The sequence below is a fragment of the Balaenoptera borealis genome, assembly GCF_965194805.1.
Source record: "Balaenoptera borealis genome assembly, chromosome: 17".
NCBI lineage: Eukaryota > Metazoa > Chordata > Mammalia > Artiodactyla > Balaenopteridae > Balaenoptera > Balaenoptera borealis.
In genome coordinates this window covers 8,153,157-8,175,061 of record NC_138876.1, presented here as the reverse complement: position 1 = coordinate 8,175,061, position 21,905 = coordinate 8,153,157, and the positions used below count along the sequence as shown (strand labels likewise).

The 21,905-nt window shown below is 46.2% G+C and overlaps 1 protein-coding gene across 1 annotated transcript in view; it reads right to left on the bottom strand.

Annotated features, from left to right (window-relative positions):
- SLA (Src like adaptor) overlaps window positions 1–21,905 on the bottom strand; it is a 142,417-nt gene that overhangs the window by 113,567 nt on the left and 6,945 nt on the right. The window lies entirely within an intron of this gene.

Sequence of the window (21,905 nt, the reverse complement as noted above, 5' to 3'; positions counted from 1 at the left end):
AAACAGATAACAAAAATTCAACTTAAAGTCTATTTTGAGGGCCCATTTTTGCCAGGTAACAGAAAACACGATGTAGTCATTTCTTGACAAATTGAGTCACTGCGAGTACATGTGGGAACTCTTTGGGGTGACCAGGCAGGAACAGACATTCCCCTGCCTCCTGTCTCACCAGGAGACGTCTGAATCCTGGATCTCAGGGCGTTGACAGGGACTGGATGTCTGGTTCATGTCCCCAAATGTCCCTTAATGATGCCCACCGGATGTAAATGTTCTCTGCCAGGATTTGGTCTTTGCAAGTTGGGGTCTCAGGAAAACAGCAGTGGGGCAGGCTTAGCTCAAGGTGGGAGAGGCAAAGCTGGACCACAGCCTGGCCCCCTGGCCCCAATCTGCTATTCTTGTTTCAAAAAATGATGCATTCATCATGTTGGTCAATCTTTGACCCATTGATTAGAAGTACATGCTGCATATTATTTTTAGTAGCTCTACATTTTAATCCCCAAAGGTACTACAGGTGATGTAAAGGAAGTTGCTGGAGAAGACTTGGCCTCAATATATAGAAGCTACTACTTGGTATGTAGTAGGAATATGGGCTTTGGAGAAGACAGATGTGGGTTTGTAATAAGAGTGTGAACTCCTGACACACAAGAATTAAAATGTGTTCTGAAAACATTGTGGACCAGGATGAGGACTTGGGCTTAAAGAGTCTTCCTGCAGAAAGAGACACACATTTCTTACAAGGTCTCTATTTTTTTCTTTTAAGATTGTCCATTGCTTTTTTAATTGTAAAAGTCACACAAATTTGTTATGGGAAATTTCGTAAAAATGATATGAATAAAAAAATTTAGTCACCCATAATCCCCCCAGAAATGCCGGAAATAATTGTCATAAATATTTTGACAAAGTTTCTTCTGGCCTTTTGTCTCTGTGTGTGAGTATGTGTAGATTTACATAATTATGCTAATTTTTTACATACACTTTGCATCATTTTTTGCTGTGTTTTTGTTCGTTTTCTTATATCTACTATTATACCATGAGCTCTTTGAATTTTCCACTAAGATAGCTGTAAAGCCACCAAAGTACAAGGTGAAAGAGAAACTTAAATTTTCTTTTTTTTTTTTTACGTTTTTAGCATATTATGTTCTGGTCGCTGAGTGTTTAATATACCATATATAACCTCTCTTCACAACAGCCATAGAAGGGAGGTACTACTTTTCCCCCCATTTTACAGATCAGGAAACTAAGATTTAGGTGGGTAAGTAATGCGTACGAGGTAACAGATAGTAAGTTGTGGAAATAAAATTGAATTGATCCCACACCATACCATTCATTCATTTATTCATTCACTCTACAAATGACTGAGTACTTCTATTGCCAGGCATTGCTCTGGAATACATCAGCGATCAGAACAGGCAAAAAGAAATGCCCTCATGACGTTATTTTCTATTGGGGGTCAGTGGGTTGAAAATAGACAATGAATAAAATAAATACAAACATCTTATAGTATAATAAATGGTTATGAGTGCTATGAAGAATTAACAGGGAAAGAAGAGGAGGTGAGATGGGATAGCATCGCAATCTGAAATAGGATGCTTAGGGTAGACCTCAAGGAGACAGTGATATTTGAGCAAAGTCTTGAAGGAGGTGAAGGAGGACATCTGGGGAAAAAATGTCCCCCAGAGGGAGCAGCACATGCAAAGTCCCTGAGGTCGAGAGTACTTGGACCGTGAGTAGGAGAGAGGGGTGGAGAAGCTAAGACTTGAGATTTGAGTCAAAGGGTCCAGTCACTCTTGTAAACCAATGTCAAGACTCTGGCTTTTCCTTTAGATGAGATGGGATGGCATTAGAAGACTCTGAATAGAGTGACGTGGTCCAGCTTGTATTGTAGAAGAATCCCTCTGGCTTTCGTGTGGAGAAAAGGCTGTAAAGGGAACAGGAATTAAAAAGAGCAGAGTTAAAACTATACTTAGCATTTTGTAATAACCTATAAAGGAAAAGAATCTGACGTTTAATAGATATATATACATATATGTATAACTGAATCTCTGTGCTGTACACCTGAAACTAACACGACATTGTAAATCAACTCTACTTCAATTAAAAAAAAAATGTGTTTAAAGCATTAAGAAGCTATTGCAAGGATCCAATGATCCAAGCCAAAGATAAAGGGGGAGGGGTTGGACCTGGGTGATAGAAGGCAAGGTGAGAAGTGGTCAGATCCCAGATCTACTTTGAAGGAGGCAGAGAGGACACAGGAGTGTGGGCGCCCTGAGAGTTACTCCAGATGATACTCGAAGCTTTCAGGTTAGATGAGATCACCTGGGAGGTGTGTTCTAGAGAAGAGAGACACCTGAGAACTGAGCCCAGGGCCATTTAACAAGCAGAAGTTGAAGAGGAACTAAGAAAGTTGAGGTTGTGAGATGGAAAATGAGTCTCTTTTGAGAGTCTGAGTTGATTCTCAAGCAAGCCGAGTGAAGCGAGTTGTCAATGCCTGATGTGCGTTAGTTTATCACATCCCCGCCCTTCATCCTCTCCCCAGTTTATAGATGAGGGAACTTGAAGCTCCGAGACAAGAAGGGAATTATCGAAGGTATCAAATAAGGATGTAACGGAACTGGGATCGAAGCCTTTTTCTGGGTGATGTGATGGGCAGCTTTCTTGGACTGGCTGTGTCCTACACCCACGCGTCAGACAGGCTCATGTGAAAGTCTGCATTTCTACACCAGCCTTCCACCAAGACAGAAAGGGAGTTGATTTATACACACTCCAGCGTCCTCCCTCCATGGGTGGGATAACTCTGAGCCATGTTCCGCACTCCCTCCCAGAGCTGCCAATGGGGTTGGGCCGCCGTTGCCCTGGTCACCACTGTGTGTTGACGATGTCCCTTACAGTCCCTGTGTCCCTTGACCATTCTCTTAGTGGGATTCCCCAAATCACCTCCCAATAACTCCCTTGCACTTGAATTCTCATCTCGGGACCTTCCTCTGAAGAAACTCAAATGTAGACTCATTCACATTGTGGACAAAGAATGTCGCCTGTCATTTCAGTAAACGAAGGATGTTGCGGTCATAAAGCCATCAGTCACTGCAGCTGCCCCCGCCCCCCTCCCTCAGCTGTGCACCTTGAGGGGATTCAAGATGGAGAAAACCAGGACGCTCGCCCTAGATAGTTAAGGTGCACATCAAAGGAATAATTTCATTTAGCCCAGACTCTTGCATCTTCTCATACATAGAAAAGTGTTAAATTCATTAACTTGAGATGTCTGTTTCTTCTTTAATTAGATTACTATCTTCTGATGTTTGACCATCTGTGTTTGTTTTTGTTTTTGGACAAAACTCCTATATATCCCGGCTGCTCCCTTACCTCTTCAGAACAGTCCCTCAGAGCAATCCAAGAGGCTGTATCCTGGGCTATAGTCCTCAGTAAGTCTGCTGAGTAAAACATAATTTTCAACTTTTAGATTGTGCATTTTTATTCAATCAACAGTATGACGAACAAAGACACAGAGCCTGGGGAGGAGAATAGACACGTCCCAGAGGCCCTGCTGCGTCCATAATCCGGGAGGGGTGAGGGATGAGTTGCCATACACATCGAGCCTGCGTGTGTGAGACACGTAGATCTGGGCACGCATCCTCGTGTGCATGTGGGTGGGTATCCACGTTTGTGGGCCAGCTCATAAGCTAAATATAGGAAAGGAAAATGTAAGCAGCTTCTTATGTAAATATTAGGCAACTGAATAATTTTCTTTTCTTTCTAGTCATTTCAGTTTCTGAAACTTTGCTGCCCTTCCCCTTGGATGGAGGGTAGGAGTGGAAGTGGTGGAAAATGAGGGTATTTTTGTCCTGGGGATTTCAGGGCTCCTCCCTTTATGCATGTCTCACCTCTCTCTCCCACCCACCTGAGCCCCCAAAGGGAAGATCTACTGAAGAGAGCAGGTTCTTGTAACCTTGGCAAAGAAGACGGTGCCTCTGCTCATCCGGATAGCAGATAATCCACTGAGAGACACAGACCCACCCGATGGCTCCCCCACCGCCAGCCCGCCCCTGGTGTCCCAGCCTGAGAGAAAAGGGGTGAGCAGGCGCCAGGGCTGAAACAGTTCTAGATTTGATGATGGAACCATAGGTTTGCAATTCACCTAGAGTTGTGACAAATTTAAGTCATTCAACCTTTCTGAGTCTAAGCAAGGGGGTGACGGGGGCTGCCTTGCAGTCCTCAGGGTGGCTGTGAGCTTCGGATGTGCTTAGGAGCCAGTGGAGAACATTTGAAAGAACAGGTTTTAGAACCAGGCAGACATAGATTCAAATCTTGACTCTGCCGTTCCTATGACCTTGAGAAGTAAATTCATCTCTCTAACTCTGTTTTCACACGTGCAAACATACTGTTCAGTGAATGTTTAAGTAAGTATAGTTGACCCTTGAACAACATGGGTTTGAACTGCATAAGGTCCATGTACACACAGATTTTTTTCCAATAAATATTTTAGAAATTGCTTTGGAGATCTGTGATCATTTGAAAAGAACACAAGCAAACCATGTGGCCTAGAAATATTGAAAAAATTAAGAAAAAGTTAGGAATGTCATGAATGCCTAAATGTAGGTCCTAGTCTATTCTTACATAGGCAGAAGGTGGGTGATATTTAATATAACACTAATAATGTGTTAGTTTTCCTACTGTTTTATAACTTTGCTTTCAAAGAATTACATTACTGTACAGTATGCCCCTCTAATAACTGGAGAAACTGCCTATCAGCCTATTATCACAAGTAAGTGGTTTTTTGGAAAAAAAAGCAACGTTTCCAATACTGTATAATGACTATGACTCCAATACTGTATGGCATAAAAATTTTATAACAATGTATTCATTGGTGTACAGGCCAAGCTACAGTGAAGCATTATATCGATTACCCTAGGCTACCATAAAGCAATCACATTGCTGCTTCTTTGTTATCAATGCATGAATTGTTATACTTGTAAATAAATGTGAATTTCTTTTTCGCATTATCTTTTCTTTTCTGATGTCTAGTGTTAGTAAATACCTACAGTGTTTTGTGTCATATAAGAAAAAATTGATGTAGATACTGATAGAAAATTCATCTTGTTAAACAGACATCATAAACTTACAGTATCAACAAATGTAGTACAGTACTATAAATGTATTTTCTCTTCCTTATGATTTTCTTATTAACATTTTCTTTTCTTTAGCTTACTTTATTGTAAGACTACAGTATATAATACATATAACGTACAAAATATGTGTTTTACAAGTGTTCATGCTATTGGTAAGGCTTCCAGCCAACAATAGCTTATTAGTAGTTAAGTTTTGGGGGGGTGAAAAGTTATTTGTGGATTTTTGACTCCATGGGGGTTCTGTGCCCCTAACCCCTGCATCGTTCAAGGGTCAGCTGTAATGCTGCGTTATACCAGGGAACGTTACGGGATTGTTTAAAAACCATATTTACATTACATCAGTTTGATTTATAGAACGTATTTTTGAGTGATAAAAGTGAGACGCAAAGAGGTGTGTTTCCATTATATTATGTCATTTTGGTAGAGCAAACAATGATCAAAAAACTCTATCCATGGATGTACACATACATGTGTACGGGGAATGTGCACATCAGGTTGGGATCACTGATTATCAGGGTGGGGTCCAGGGGTGGGGTGGGCGTATGACGTGAAAGGAAGAGGGTGAAGGAAGCAAAAAGGCAAAAGAAGAGAAAAGCAGGTCAGCGAGACCAAAAGTACGTACAATATAATCTCATTTTGGTGCGTGTGTCTACATCCATTTAAAAATTCAGGAAAAACAAAAGATTCCATTAGGTGTACAACATATGACTCAGTGGAAGGACATGGCACGTTGCTGGGTAAAATGAAACTAATAACTATAGTGAAAATGCTAATGAGTAGGACTTGAACTTTCAGTGATGTAGGGAAAGGACAGTCCCAGCAAAGGGAGGAACAGGTGAAAACACTCAGACCTGAAAAGCGGGGAGTGCCCTCCTGGCCTGGAGAGGCACGTCCCAGAGTAGTGGGAGAACAGATACAGGAGAAGTGGCAGCAGGAGTGTAATTAAGACCACAGAAGTTTTCCTCCTTTCGTTGGCAGTGGAATGGCCAATAGAAGTTGTGAGAAGGTGGAGAAAGGAGAGGAAAACGTAGGGAGTTTAAGGGTCCTGATGTTCTCATCGTAAACAGTAGAAAATGAATTGGCCCCATGCAAATCTGATGAATTAGAAGTAATTAAAAATTAAGAAGAGTGAGAGCGATCTTCTAAGAGATGATACATGTCATACCTCTTAATTAACCAGCATTTTCAGATGACTAGAATATTCCATTTCCCAAATATTCTGACTGCAAAGTTCATCACTCAAACGATCTATATTTACAGACTCTTTTGAAAGGAAGAGGCATAGAAATCTCACACGTGTAAGCGTATCCTGAGTCAAAAGAAACTTCAGAAAAGGTTTATATCCCTTATCCCATATCTTAGCAAAATCTCCAGTGCTGATTCAACTCCATGCCCTCTCTCTGATGGATCAGTTAGCAGGCGCCATCCAGGGAGGAAGCTGGGATCGGAATGGTAAGAATGCGGAAGGAGAGGTATCACTAGGTTCAAGACCCGTTTAAGAGGTAAAAAGAGGATTTGTTAAGACGGTAGATAAGGAAATGCAGAAACATCCCCATTTTTCTGGCATTAGCCAGTGAGTAGATGGTTGTGGCTTTGTTAACATGGAGAGACTGTGAGAGATTCTGGAAGTTCTACCAAGAGCTGAGTTGAACATGTTGTCCTTGGGATGTCTACGACAGATCCATTGGACATATGAGTCTCAGGTTCCCAGGAGAAGACTTGTCCGGAAGTGTCCATCCAGCAGTTGCTGGGATACTGTTGTCATTTAAAAGCCCTGGAATGTATGAGGTCACAGGTGAAGCAGAGAAGAGACCCTTAAAAGGCTCAAAAACCAACTCAGTTATTTCCAAACAAAATACCCAGATTCTTGAGGATTTTTGAGATAAAGGATTTGGAAGGATTTCCTCTGAGGAGCTTGGTTCCACTAATCATCTTTGGCTGCAGGAGTGATGTTGCAGCCCCGGTCCTTGGCTGGCCCATGCGGTGCAAAACCGTCTTGAAAACCACGTCTCCTCCAGCGGTCCCCGTGCCAGACCCTGTAATCCCACTTCGTCCCACTCCCCCTCCTTCCACTGCACCTCCGCCCCACGAGATAAAGGGACTTCGGTCTTAGAGTTCCGGAAGGGTTCTACAGATTTAACAAGATTTTGCCTTCTTTTTCATATACTACAACTTCAGTTAATATTAGTCACAAATGTCCAGAAAGGAAATGAGAAAGCCAAGTCTGTGGGATTTTGTTTTGGAGATGCCTCAGTTCCAGAATGAACAGCTACTGGGGGAGGTCCAGCAGGGTAGACACAGAATAAAAGGGAGGGCTCTGGTGTCTGGGCAGGTAGAGGTCACCGCAGAGGGAGGAAGGGGTGTGAGCATCTTTCTCAGGCGTGGCTGTGGATTTCAGCATCCCTCCCCTTCCACAGTCCATCCTCCACACAACAGCCAGGGCCTTCTTGCTAAAGAGTAAGACGACTATGCCACCCCTGTGCCGCAGGTCCTTATTCCTAGAGCTAAACCCAAACTCTACGGCCAGCACTGTGGTCCAGCTCCTGGCTAATTCTCTGTTTGCATCTCCCTCCGTGCTTCCTCCTATTACTGTGCTTCTCCACACTCACCTCCCTTTTGTCCTCAACCATATCACCCTCATCTTGCTCCAGGACTTCGCATTCTCTGTTCCCTCTGCCTGGACCACCCTTGCCCCAGATCATCCTGTTTCTGCCTCTTTCTAATCATTCAGGTCACAACTCAAGTACCACCTGCTCTCTGGTCTTCCCTGAACTTGGCTAAGGAATTGGCTGCCTGAGTCTCCATCTACCAATATTACCTTATTTTTTGTCTCCATCACAGCACCTACTGGTACCTGCCAGTTTCTTGTGTATTTAGGTAGGTATTTGTTATCTGACTTTCTTCTCAGAAGGTCGGGACTCTGTCTGTCTCTGACACTTCTATATCCTCCATGTGAAGAAGAGTGTCTAGCCCACATATGGCACTTAATAAATCTTTGTTGATTGAGAGCTAACGTTTAATAACCCCTCACCTTCTCCTGGGAAAGATGTTCCATGAATAAACTTCAGATTTTAGTTCATATGAACTATGTGGTTTCTCCAGCCTACTTAACCTCCCCGAGTAAACTGGGAGATAATAAATGTTTGTTGTGGTGGTTTTTTTAAAAAGAAAAAAAAACCCTTCCTTCAAGGAGGTGAAGATGCAAAGGTCACTGGAGTTGAAAAGATCACCTGTTTTTTGAACATTGTCTGTTCTCCCATTTAATCTTTCCAACGGCTAATCTGGAATGAATGTTTTTGTTCCACTTGACAGGTGAGAAGACTGACATTCAGAGCAGCTAAAGGATTCACTAGAAGTCACACATGCAAAGTGGCAGAGCAGGACTTGTACCGTCCACACCGACAGCAGCGCTCAGGCCTCTTTCACGTCACCTCGAGCTTACACTGGGCCTGTGGGCGCTGACCCAGCTCTCCTCCTTAGTTTGCTGTTAGCCGCTCTTGGCCTCCATCTTCCTGTCTGTGAAATAAGCAGATGGTCCTGATAACACACCCTCCCACCTCTCAGCTCCCGTCTGTGACCCACAGCCGGGCTGTGAGGACTCGTGGGGCTGAGGCCGGCCCTCACTCCATTCCTGGAGTGTCTTGTTATTCTCCCAGAGTTACTCATGGCAGAGAGACAAAACCCACATCTCAAGTCCATGAGGTTTAGGGGATTTCACTCTGAGGTCAAATGCTGGCTTTGGGTACCCCTCACCAACCACAGATCTGCCCCCAGCCCAGGGCAAGCTTGTCTTTCCCAACCCTGAGGGCGACTTGCCGGCTCCTGAGTGAGCTCACGGTGGGCGAGCAGTGGGGGGACCACAGGGTCGGCTCAGATTGGTCCAGCACATGATCCGGCCATGAGAGACAACACCCTTCCAGATGTGCGGAATGGCCTGAGACCAGGCGCTTGCAGACGCCTGGAAAATGTTAGCTCTGGAGCATTATTAGCCAAACCTCAGCTCTGGCCATGGTTAGACCAAGAACAAGGAAGACAGCAGGAGAGAAGGAGAAGAGGGGATCTCATCATGGAGGTGGAACAGTGATGGGACAGGGGATGATGCGAGCGGGGGGCGGCATAGCCTCCCCTGCTCTTTACGTGAGTTCTTTTTTTTTTTTTTTTTCCTTGAACATCTTTATTGGAGTATAATTGCTTTACAATGGTGTGTTAGTTTCTGCTCTATAACAAAGTGAATCAGTCATACGTATACATATGTTCCCACATCTCCTCCCTCCTGCATCTCTCTCCCTCCCACCCTCCCCATCCCACCCCCCGAGGCGGTCACAAAGCACAGAGCTGATCTCCCTGCACTATGCGGTTGCTTCCCACTAGCTGTCTATTTTACGTTTGGTAGCGTATATAAGTCCATGCCACTCTCTCACTTTGTCACATCTCACCCTTATCCACACCTGATCTTGTTCATTCCAACTGCTCTTTTAGACGCGGTCTGTAGACACCCAGTTTCTTTTCTTTTTTTTAATTTAACTTAATTTTATTTTTTATTGAATGAAAGATCCTTTAAATTCTATAATGCTTTACAATTTTTTAAAGTTTCATGCACATGATTTCATGTAATCCCATAATAACCCTTTTATCCCCTACCCCTATATTGCCCCTCCCCCTTCCCTCCTCCCACTGGTAATCACTACTTTGTTCTCCATATCTGTGAGTCTGCTTCTTTTTTGTTTTACTCACTAGTTTGTTATATGTTTTAGATTCCACATATAAATGATATCATGCAGTATTTGTCTTTCTCTGTCTGACTTATTTCACTTAGCATAATGCCCTCCAAGTCCATCCATGTTGCTGCAAATGGCAAAATTTCATTCTTTTTTATGGCTGAGTTGTATTCCATTGTGTGTGTGTGTGTGTGTGTGTGTGTGTGTGTGTGTGTGTGTATATATATATATATCACATCTTCTTTATCCATTCATCTGTTAATGGGCACTTAGGTTGCTTCCATACCTTGGCAATTATAAATAATGCTGCTCTGAACATTGGGGTGCATGTATCTTTTCAAATTAGTGTTTTTTTTTTTTTTTTTTCAGATATATACCCAGGAGTGGAACTGCTGGGTCATATGGTAGTTTTAGTTTTTTGAGGAACCTCCATACTGTTTCCATAGTGGCTGTACCAATTTACATTCCCACCAACAGTGTACGAGGGTTCCCTTTTCTTGTGGACATCTGATTTCTAATGGTAATTAGGCTCCAGACCATTTATTATGCAGCAGAATAAATTTTTTAAAGGTACTACTAGTTGGCACCAGAGTCCCTTCAATTCATTCATTTATTCATCCTTGCTAAAATATGTGTTGAGGCCCTGTGATATGCCTACACTCGTTTGGACTTTATGGATTTAATAGTAAAGATAACGAAGTCCCTGCCCTCCTCAAGTTTACATGCTGATGGGAAGAGAAACAATAATAAACATGGAAACTATGTACAGTACAGTCGTCCCTTGGTATCTGCTAATAGGTATTTGTTCCAGGACCCTTGACAAATACCAGTATCCAAGGGTCTCGGTTTCTTTGTACAAAATGGTGTCGTACAATCAGCTCTTTATATCCACTGGTTCTGCATCCGCAGATTCAATCAGCTATCTGTGGTTGATACGGTGGGCTGACTGTGTGAGGTAGGCATCAGTGCTTTGCATAAAATGAAGATGGGTAAAGGGGTAAAGGGAAGGGGGTGGTCATTTTTTATATGATTACCTGAGAAGCTTCTCTTAGAAGGTGACATTTTCGCACGGATGATTGTTTAGAAAGCACCTTTGATCAGCAGCTTGTGGTTGTATTGGAAACTGAGGGTATAAATTAGTAAGAGACAAGGACTCAAGGAGTGTTAGAAATAAAGATGGATTTGGGGTCAAGGGATGGGAAGAAAAGAGAAGAGAGAGGGTCTTCCCTGGTGGCGCAGTGGTTGAGAGTCTGCCTGCCAATGCAGGGGACACGGGTTCGAGCCCTGGTCTGGGAAGATCCCACGTGCCGCGGAGCAACTAGGCCCGTGAGCCACAACTACTGAGCCTGCGCGTCTGGAGCCTGTGCTCCGCAACAAGAGAGGCCGTGAGAGTGAGAGGCCCGCACACAGCGATGAAGAGTGGTCCCCACTTGCCGCAACTAGAGAAAGCCCTCGCACAGAAACAAAGACCCAACACAGTCATAAATAAATAAATAAATAAATAAATAAATTTAAAAAAAGAAAAAAAAAGAGAAGAGAGAGGCCCAGCCACACGGCAGAGAGGCTGGTGACCCGGTAAAATGAGAGACGGGTATAATTCATTTTTAAGTCATTTGTATTACTGTGAATAAATTTTCCTCCATCTCCTCAAAGTTTTATGGTAAGCTTTGCTACGTACAGAGGCCCAGTGTGTGTGTGTTTGTGTGTGTGCATTTGTGTGTGTGTGTGTGTGTGTGTGTGTGTGTGTGTGTGAAGTAGAGGGCTGAGCCCCAAGTTTGCGTCCATCCCAGGACAAGTTGCAGAGTAAGAACAAAAATGCAGAGGCGGCAGAAGGAGGTGACGGCTGGAGGTGACTATCTATGGTAGAACCGCAGTCTTTCTGAAGCCCAGATTTTTCTCCTAGGCAGAGGGAGTTCCGTGAGTGTATCATCCCCCACGCTCTCTGTCCCGTCACACACCCGGCCCCAGGAAAGAATAACAGCTTAATGCAGCTCTTGCCCTGTCCTCTGGGGAGAGAGCTGCCCTCCGGGAGCAGGCATCCTTTTCTGCTCATCTAAGCCCAAGTCTTGCCTGGACAGGTTCTCCACGTGGATTCCATGGATAATTCCACCCCCAGAATCAGGTTGAAAGATCCACTCATCCAAATGTTAGTTATCGCTATCATAAGCGCTACTGTAAGATATAGACTGAGTCTTGTGTAAGCAAGCAGACTCGGCACACAGAAGAGCCACAGATCCAAGACTTGGAAAATCCAGGCAGCTTCCTGGAGGAGGCATTTCAGTTATCTATTGCTGCATGACAGACTACCCCCAGCTCAGTGTCTTAAAACAATCATTCTGTTTTGCTCACAGTGTGATGCATTGGTAAGGGCTCAGCTAGGTGGTTCATCTTTGATGCACATGGCATTAGTTAGGATGGCTGGGGCTGGAGCCCTCACTTCCAAGATGGCTGCTTTACCTTGGCACCTTGGCAGGGATGGCTGGGAGGCTGGGCACCTCTGCCTTTCCACATAGTCTTGGGGCCTTTGCAGTACGCTACAAACAACCAACGAAGAGGCTTCCCATCCTTTTAAAGGCAAGACCCCAGTGATTTCTGCCACATTCCGTTGGTCAAAATAGCGATGGGACCAGTCCAGATTCAGGGGCAGTAGAAATAGACTCTACCTTTTGCTAGAAGATTATCAAAGAATTCCCTATCATCTGTAATCTTCCAAAGGAGGTCATGCCTGAGCTCAAGGATCCAACATTTATTGAACACTTACTATGTGGCAAGCACTGGTCTGAGCACTTCATCTTTATATGTAATAGCTCCCTTAATCTTCATCACATCCCTCCAAGATAGGTATGATCATTAGCCCCATTTTAATTTGTGAGAAATGAGGCTCAGAGAGGTTGAGTAACTTGCCAAATACCACACAGAGTTAAAGTGACAGAACCAAGATTAAAACCCAGACTGCGTGACCCAGAGCTCACCCTGTCTAGCCCCACTCTTAGGAGGTGGCCAGGTGAAGGGGCTTGTGAAAAAAACTAAAATCAGGGATGTGTCTTCCTGGCCAAGAGAACAGAATGAGCAGGGTCCAGAGGAAGAGAAAATGAAGAGTCTGAAAGATGCTGGGGGTCGACGGGTCAGGAGAGACTGTATCCCAGACGGGTTTGGGTGCCAGGTTTAGGAGTCGATCTTACCTTGAGAACAAAAGGAAAACTTTTATAGATTTTAAGAAAGGGAATGTAACAGTCAGGTTTCTCTTGTAGACCAATCACTACAGCAGCCGGGAGAGGAGGAATTGGAAGCAGAGGGCTGCAGAGAGATCAGAGAAGAATTTGCTGCGAAGTGAGAAGTCGGATGATGAGACTCATTGTAGGAAGACGTCCACACGCAGCAGGAAGAAGGGGCTTCATCCGGCACTTATCACTATTTAGTCCTTGTATCTGTCCCAGCCCCTAGCAAGGTTTTCTTACATGTGGAGTAAGTAGAACCAGAAACACATGGTTCTGGGTTTCTCACACTTAGGAAGCCAAAAACAGCTCTACAAGAGAAACCTCTGAACTCGTGCTTTGAAGCTCTGGGCCAAGCCCTGAAAGATAAGAAAAAAAAAAAAAAACGATTGTCAGCAAATATCACGCTTTTTACCCATGTTTACATGGCATCTCCCCTCACTCCACTTCTCTCTAAATCCCTTAATCTTCTCCCCTCCCACCAGGCAGGCCATGTGGGGAGGGGGTGGGTGCAGGTCCTAAAAAGGGTGAATCTGTAGCTCCTTAGTGAGATGTGGGTGGAGACCAGGCTCCTGGATTTCTGGAGGGAGGCCCAGGGCGGAGCAGTGGGGAGTGCAAGTCGGGCAGAGATGGAGTTTGAGAAACGCAGCGAGATTGGCAGGTATTGAAGCCTCAGCCCCATAGGAGGACCTTGTGGGTAATACAATCGTCCGGGGCTTTGGTCCCAGACAGACCTGGGCTCACAGCCTGGCTGCGTGTCCAATGACAGGGGATTGTTCTCGTAAATCACAATGGGTCCACACACGGGGTATCACACAGCTAATTCACCCCAGGCTCTCCCAGGAAACTGAAGGCACAAAATGTTCAGCTTAAAATATCAAGTAAACAGTAAATAAATAAAAGTAGCAAGACCGCAGTTTCTAAATATACATGTAATTTGTACATACAGAGAAAAAAATTACTGAATGTCACTCAGTGGTAACAGGGCTTATCTCTGGGAGTCAATCTTGGTGTATCTTTTGACTTGCTTCTTTAAAAAGATTCCTTTGATAAGCATATGTTGTTTTTAAAAAATATAAATTATATATACATATATACACATGTACACACACACATATTGGTATTAAAAATAGCATTTCTCCATGTATCAGACATTTGGCTAGACTCTTCTTTATAAATGTTCTAATTCTCACAAAACCCTTTCTGGTCAATTATTAGTAATTCTTATTTACAGATGAAGAAACTGTTAAAGATATTCAGCAAGTGAGCAGAAATTAGATTTCACACCCTCAGCTTCTCCCCCTGGGCACAAATGCCCAGCCATGGGCCCCAGTGCCCTTCCAGCCCCCCAGGAATCTGCTACATCTGTCGAGTGTGGACATTGGGGTGAGTTGCTTTGGAAACCAGTCTGGGCTGTTTTGCCTTGGAAGATCACACTGAGTTCAGTTTGTTGACAAATGCCAGTTTCCCACTGACCTGGCAGCTTTCTCCAGAGGAGAATTTGCTGAATCTCATAGAAAATAGGGGAAAAGAAAGAAGTAGACAGACTATCTAAACCAGATCTGGAAGAGAGAAGAGAGGCAGCATTGTGTCTGGGTGAAGCATGCAGGCCGGGCACAGTGGGGACGAGGCACCACACACACACACACCACCCCCCCCCAGTAAGGCTGCCCACGCAGAGCCAAAGATGCCCTGGAGTCTGCAAGGCAAATGGATCAGGTGCCATCCAGCTGGCCAGTGGGGCAAGGGGCTATCCTGATTCCCTCATCCAAGGAGGGAGCTGAGGTTTGCCTGGCAAGTCAAGGAGAGTCGGAGGTGAAGTTTCAGATGGTCAGTCCAACCCCTCATCTTACAGAACAGGAAACTGAGGCACGAAGACGGGAAGGACCAGCCCAAGGACTCGCAGTGTGGTAGTGCCCAAACGTACTGCAGAAGCCAACACCCCATGCCCTAGACTCAAAGGAAAGCACTGACTCTGCACCAGGCTGGCGTACAGCTGTGGGCAGAGTGCACAAGCTCATTGCTGTCTGGACGCCACACGTCCATGTGATAAGCGCTGTATCCTAATTTAACAGAAAGGGAAACTGAGAGCTGGCGGATTAAGCAGCTTGCTCCAAGATCACTTAAGCAGGGATAGTTGAGGTCTTCCCTACTGTCTTTGCACACACAGGTTTGTGAGTAGAAATAGCCCTGAGTTCAGAGCCAGGAGTCAGGTCTTTAGGCCCAGTTCTGCCAACAACCAGCCAAGTGACCCTGTCATTCTCTGGGACCTCCAGACCACAGACGGTAGGGTTAGCCCTGCCATGCCAGCGGTCTGTAAAAACTCTAACATTGCTCTTCCGTTCTCCCCCGTTCCTGTTTCTTCATCCATTTACTCATCCATTTAATCACTATCTATCCATTCATCTGTCTGTCTATCCATCCGTCCACCTATACATCCATTCATCTTTCTAACCATCAAACCACCCTCCCATAGATTCATTTTCCAAGTCAGTCATCTTTGTATTTATTATTTTTGCTCTTTATCTTTTTCCTTTTCTTCTTTCCTCTGTGCTCCCTCTCTTCCTCTTTCCGTTCCCCTCTTCCTTCCCGTAAACACTTAACCTGAACAAGGTCAGACATTATTAGCACAGGTGTACACAGCTAAGCAAAGTCCCACTTCTGACCCCAAGTAGCTCACAGTCTGCTGAGAGAGTTGAAAGTATATCCACGTGATTATAATATACATAATACACGTGTATATTTTATGTGTAACATCTGTAACTGTCTTTTGAACCGAACAGGGAAAAACAAAATGCTGTAGGAACAAGAGATTGAGTGAGACCTCTGGCTGACACCTGCACGGAGGAGAAACAATGGATGTGGAACATCTGAAAGCATTCGGAGCAGCAGGGATGGGAGACACAGTCGTGCTCTGGTCTGCAAGCCTGCTCTTGATTTCAGTGTCCAGTCTCTGTCTCCATTACTCCTCCAAGGGCCATGCCCTCTGTGGGGATCCTGGTCAGCTTGTTCCCCAGCCATACCCAGTGCCGAGCGCCAGGCTGGAACTTTGATGAGCTATTCACCTTTGTTCTCACCTCCACTCACGCTGCTTTGCCCCAGTGGTGGAGTTTAGCCCGTGTCTCCTGAATGCCCAGATTCTAAAGTCAATCAACGTGGCAGCTGTCACAGGTGTGTTTCCACCTCATCAGGTGTCCCTTCTCCAGCCTGGGACCCCAGCCTGCACACTTGTCTCCCCTCGTATCTGCTTTCTCCCCACCACTGCCAATCCATCCTTCCATCCGTCATTTACTGACCTCTCATCATGTCACCTCCTGCTCAGAAGCCCGAGGAGCTGCCATCACCCGGAGACCGAAGTCAACTGTCTCCTGACATGCTCTCCTTGCCCCGTTGAGCCTTTCCCTCTACTACACCCCTTGTGTCCCCCGAGCCCCAGTCTCCCTGCCACTGTACCCTAACCGGCTTCCAGCTGGACCCCCTCCTCCAGCTCTCTCCTCACCATGCCTTTTCCTGGCGGCTGCCACCAAGAACATTCTAGAAGATCTGACCACAACACTGTTCTGTCAACACCTTTTCAGGGGTTCCCACAGCCCTCAGAGGGGACCCCATACTCCTTAGCAGGACCGCAAGGGTTTTCTAGTTCTGGCCCCTTTGCAGCTTTCCCAACCACTCGCCTCTCAGAGTGCCCTCCCCTGACAGGCTGGACTCTTCCCGGCCCGCAGAGGTGCAGTGCCCTTCCCTTCTGTGTCCCTGGGCCACCTGTTCATCCTTCTGCCTGGAAACCATGTTCCCTTGCTCTACCTTACTAAGCGCTACCTTTTGTGTCTCTACTTCCTCCACCTGCAAACTCCCACCCACCTCCGGCCCCATAGACCATGCCTCCCCCAGGCTGAGTGTATCCCCATAATTCCCTGAGTTTGCCTCAATGGCAACTCTATTGCTTAGTATTGAACTTGACTATTTCTTTATATATTAATGTTTTGGAGGCCAGGGCTGTAACTGGCCACCCTGACCCCAGCTCCTTTCAGTGTCTGGCACACAGTAGGTGCTCAGAGAACAGAGAACAGCGAAGGGGAACATCACCATCAGGCCTGTAGAGAACTAGACTGGAACCATGTTAAGCAGGCGGACTTGGAGGCAAGCTCTATGGTTCGAATCCCACCTCTGCCACTTAGGAGCCATGAAATTTGAGGCATGTGGTTTAATTTATCTGCAAATATAAAATGGAGATGAAAGGACTGCTGTGTTTTGTTTTGCGGTGAAGATTATTGAGTGAATATGTGTAAAGTGCTTTACAAGGCACCTGGTACAAACAAAGAGCTCAGTAAACGCAGGATTGCATGGTGAATCTGTGCATTCTTTCCTCTGCCTGGAATTTGACTCCCTCTCCACACCCTACCTAGCAACCAAACTCTTATTCATCCTTATGTGCCCTTTATGTCCTGCCCATGGCCTTCCCAGGTTTGCTCACCTTGATCCATGCCTGGATGACCTCCATCTGCCATGTGGGGAAGTTGCATGTGGACCTGCTATGATCCCCATGGCTCTGCAGTGACCAGGACCTCAGCTTATCTCCTTGGTCACCTTGGGGTCACCTCTGTAAGTGAGGGCCTAGCTCACTGTTGGGTCTGCAGACAGTGTTGAGTTAAATTGACTCACTTTACACAGATGTTAGTGAGAGATTTGAGAGTGGGGAGGACATCTGAGTTGGTGCAGAGCAAAGGGCAAGGGTCAGGAGGCTGTCATGTTGCTTCCCCACAGTGACATCTATGTCTCCATCTGTTCACGCACACTGGACACAGAACTGGGGGAGAGTGTGAGACATCTGGCACTCAAGGACCGTGATGCCCAGAGACCAACATTGCTGCTCAGAGGCACCGGGAAGAAATCATAGCCATCTCCAAAAGCCCCAGACGGGCTTGGCAGGAAAAGGTGCCAAACCGGGGACGCTGTCTGACTTTTGGGACCTCCCACGCGCTCAGAGCTCCAGGGAATCGTGTGGGACTCCAGCCGGCTGGCCTCTATGTTGAAGCGAGCTGAGCGCTGTGGCCAGGGGAGAGAGGTCATCCCAGTCCTGCTGCAGACCGGCCGTTCATCCCCCAGAACAAGCTCTGCAGCTCAGAGGACTGTGCACAAACCCAGTAGCCACCCGGCTTCCCCAAACCCCGGCCCACGGTGTGCTAGGCTGAGTCAAGGCCCTGCCACTCACCACGTCCGCTTGCCTGTCCCTGGAGAATTTGCCCTGATGATTGATTCAAGGGAATTTGGCAAGGACGTGCGCAGAGAACCAGGGCCAGGCCGGTCGCTCAGACACGGTCAAAACAGACAGGCTCATGAGGACGTTAGGGCAAGCAAAGCATCACGCTGTATGTGCTTTAGACCTGGGTCATCTGTGGGTGGGCAAAGGACGGAACAGCCCCGAAGGTTTGGGTTGAAGTCCAGCTCTGTTGATTACCAGCCATTTGTTATGCACTGGGTTGGATCCCTCCCTAAAATTGATGTGTTGAAGTCCTAACCCCCAGGATCTCAGAACGTGACTGTATTTGGAGACAGGGTTTTCAAAGGTGTGAGTACGTTAAAATGGGATCACTAGGGTGGACCCTAATCCATTGTGACTGGTGTCCTTATAAGAGGAGATTGGGAAACAGACACCCACAGAGGGGAGACCGTGTGAAGACACAGGGAGGCATCTTCTACAAGCCGAGGACGAGGCCTCAAAGACACCAGCCCTGCTGACATCCTGATCTTGGACTTCCAGCTTCCAGAAATGGGAGAAAATAAATCCATTTCTGTTATTTAAGCCATGCAGTCTGTGGCACATTTTAAGAGTCTCGTGCTCTACCGACTGAGTTAGCCGGGCACCCTGTGGCACTTTTTAAATGGCAGCCCTAGGAGACTGTACACTGTGGGATCTCCCAGAGCCTCAGTTTCCTTGGCTGTAAAATGGACATCACTATACCTGGTGTCATAGGTTTGGGTGAAAATAGAATGAGTTGTGAACTTAAAAGTGCCTGGAACGTGGAACATTCCCCCCAAATTCTACTTGCTCCGTTTCCTCTCTGTGACCAATTTCTAATGTGTTCTTTTCTTTATTGCTGAATAGAATTCCGTGGTGTGGTTGACCACAGTTGGTTTAAACATCCCCCCGTTAAAGGGCATTTCAGTTGTTTCCAGATTTTGACTATTCACAAATAAAGCAGCCGGCAACCAGCCCACAGAGTTTTTGTGCAAACATACATTTTCCTTCCTGCCCAGCCACCCCTCCTCCCGCTTCTCTTCCTCCCTCTCCTACCCCATCTCCTCCTTCCTCTGTTCTTTGCATCCTTTACCTGTTCTTTCTCTTTTTCTTTTTCTCTTCCCCCTTCTTTTTTTTCCAATCTCTCTTACATTGGTTTTGTTGCCCTGGCGTGCCCCCAGCTTAACTGTATTTTCAGGTCTGTGGCTCCCTCTCATCAATGCTTTCAAAACTCCTCTCTTGGTTTGTTTTGTCCCTCTTCCTCCTGGTCCCTCTCTCTTCCCCTCTCCTTCCAGCTGCAGGCAGCGTTACTGCGTGTGTCCTTGAATATGTACCGATGTTTGTAAAAGAGTGCGGTTGTGTGTATCTGATTTTAATCCACATCAGCGGTGCTGGCTGGAGGCCTCCTTCCCTGTTTAAGTCTTTCATTCATCTCTGGATTCACAGTTCGCTCCTGTTGCTCTGTACGTTGTTTCTCCGTGGTTTGCATTGTCCACCGTTTACTTCCCCATTTTCCCCACGTGGACACCAGGCCCCCTCCAGCTCCTCACCACCGCAAGCAAAACCCAGATTAACATCTTCCCACGTATCCCTTTATAGTCCCTGGAAAAAGTCTCGGGGCATATACACAAGAGTGGGGCTGCCGGGCCATAGGACACACGCCTGTTTTATTTTACTGATCTTATTAAACAGTGCCGGATTGCTCTGCAGAGCGGCTTCCCAGCTCACGCAGGGAGGCGGACCCGGCCATGCAAGCTTCATCTTCAGCAGATCATCTCCAGGAAGGCGGGGGAGGGGGTAGGTGTGGCTTTAAGGAGGCAATGACTCCAGCCCTTGGCCCCAAAAACCCTCCAACAGTTGACAGACAGGACCACCCATGGCAGACACCTGCATTCCCCATCCAGAGCTTGGGAGAACTGGGGATATAGCAGAATATCATGTGTCTAGAATGTTTTTCTCCCTAGAACAAGGACGCAAACCAGTAGATATGTGTGTGTGTGTGTGTGTGTGTGTGTGTGTGTGTGTGTGTGTGTGTGTGTGTCTACGCGCTTGTACTGTGGTCCTGAAAGAAATCCTTGTCTTTTGTAGCTACAAGGTTGAGATTTCTGAAAGCCAAACCCAACACCAAATCCTGGGGCGGCTGGATTATAATGCAAATGGAATTCACAGCCTTGCGAGGAAGGAGGAATTGGGAAAATGGGACCCTCGATGTCAGAATGAGGACATATGGGAAGATTCCAATGAAGATTCCAAGAACCACAGAGTCCCTAATTCCACAAGCTTCCTTTTCAAGTAGAAACAACCCTTCCTCCCCATCTGAGAGGCTCATCTTCCCTTGTCTGTAGAACCTATGAAGAAGGGTCCTGAGGGGGCTTCATGTGGGGCAGTGTCAATCCTCCCCGAGGTCCACCTCCACCAGCTCACGTTGCTCCTAGATTTATAGCCAGATGCATTTTCCAGCAGCACTAAGGGATGCAATGTATCACCTGTAAAATTTTGCTAATTTATATCAACAGGCACTTAGGTCATCTGTGTGTAAGTGATTCATAAGGATGTCGAATCAGGGCGAAAGGAACATGATACTGAATCAGGTCTTATTTGTTGACATGATCTTACTAACCAGAGATTCTGGATTCAACATGCCAGCTTAAGCAGCTGTGAGTAGTGTTTTGTTTTTTTTTTAAATTTATTTATTTATTTATTTATGGCTGTGTTGGGTCTTCGTTTCTGTGCGAGGGCTTTCTCTAGTTGTGGCGAGCGGGGGCCACTCTTCACTGCGGTGTGCGGGCCTCTCACTGTCGCGGCCTCTCTTGTTGTGGAGCACAGGCTCCAGACGCGCAGGCTCAGTAGTTGTGGCTCACGGGCCCAGTTGCTCCGCGGCATGTGGGATCTTCCCAGACCAGGGCTCGAACCCGTGTCCCCTGCATTGGCAGGCAGATTCTCAACCACTGCGCCACCAGGGAAGCCTTGTGAGTAGTTTTAACAGTTTATTTGGTAAATTCACTGAAACTGGCTCAAAGGTGGTCAAAATAGAACAAAGTTGAAATGCCAGAATTTCCTTGGTCTTGCATGATGGACTTAGGGAGGCTGGATTACTGGAATGGGTTTTTTAATGCAATCGGCTCACCCACCCCCGAGTTAGTTTCCCCAGGAGGTTCAGTGGACATTCCTTCTTCAAGCCTTTGGGATGTACACTGGTGAGGGAGCTGCAGCATCCTTGAAAGCCTCTGATGGCAATGTATCCTGCAGGGCGGTATGGACAGCGAGAGGTGTTCCCATCAAATGTGCGCCCTGTGTCCCGTGGGGATAACAGAGTCTCAGAGCAGTAACTGCCAGAGACCCAGTGGGCATGGGGGTCGTGACAGGTAGCAGGGTCAAAATCAAAATCTGGTGGACTGATTAGGGACTGTTCCCTGACCTCACCTCTCCCCATTCCTCCCTGTTCAATACTCATTTGTGTGAGCACTAATGCTGAAATTCCCATACAGAATAAATTCCATAAATTCCTTTTTGCAATGCATGGAATCTGTATTCCCATTATGCTTATGGCAATTCCTTTCCCCCTCTGAATCGAGAGTGATACAGAAGCTTGCTGAGGGCCATAAACCCTGAG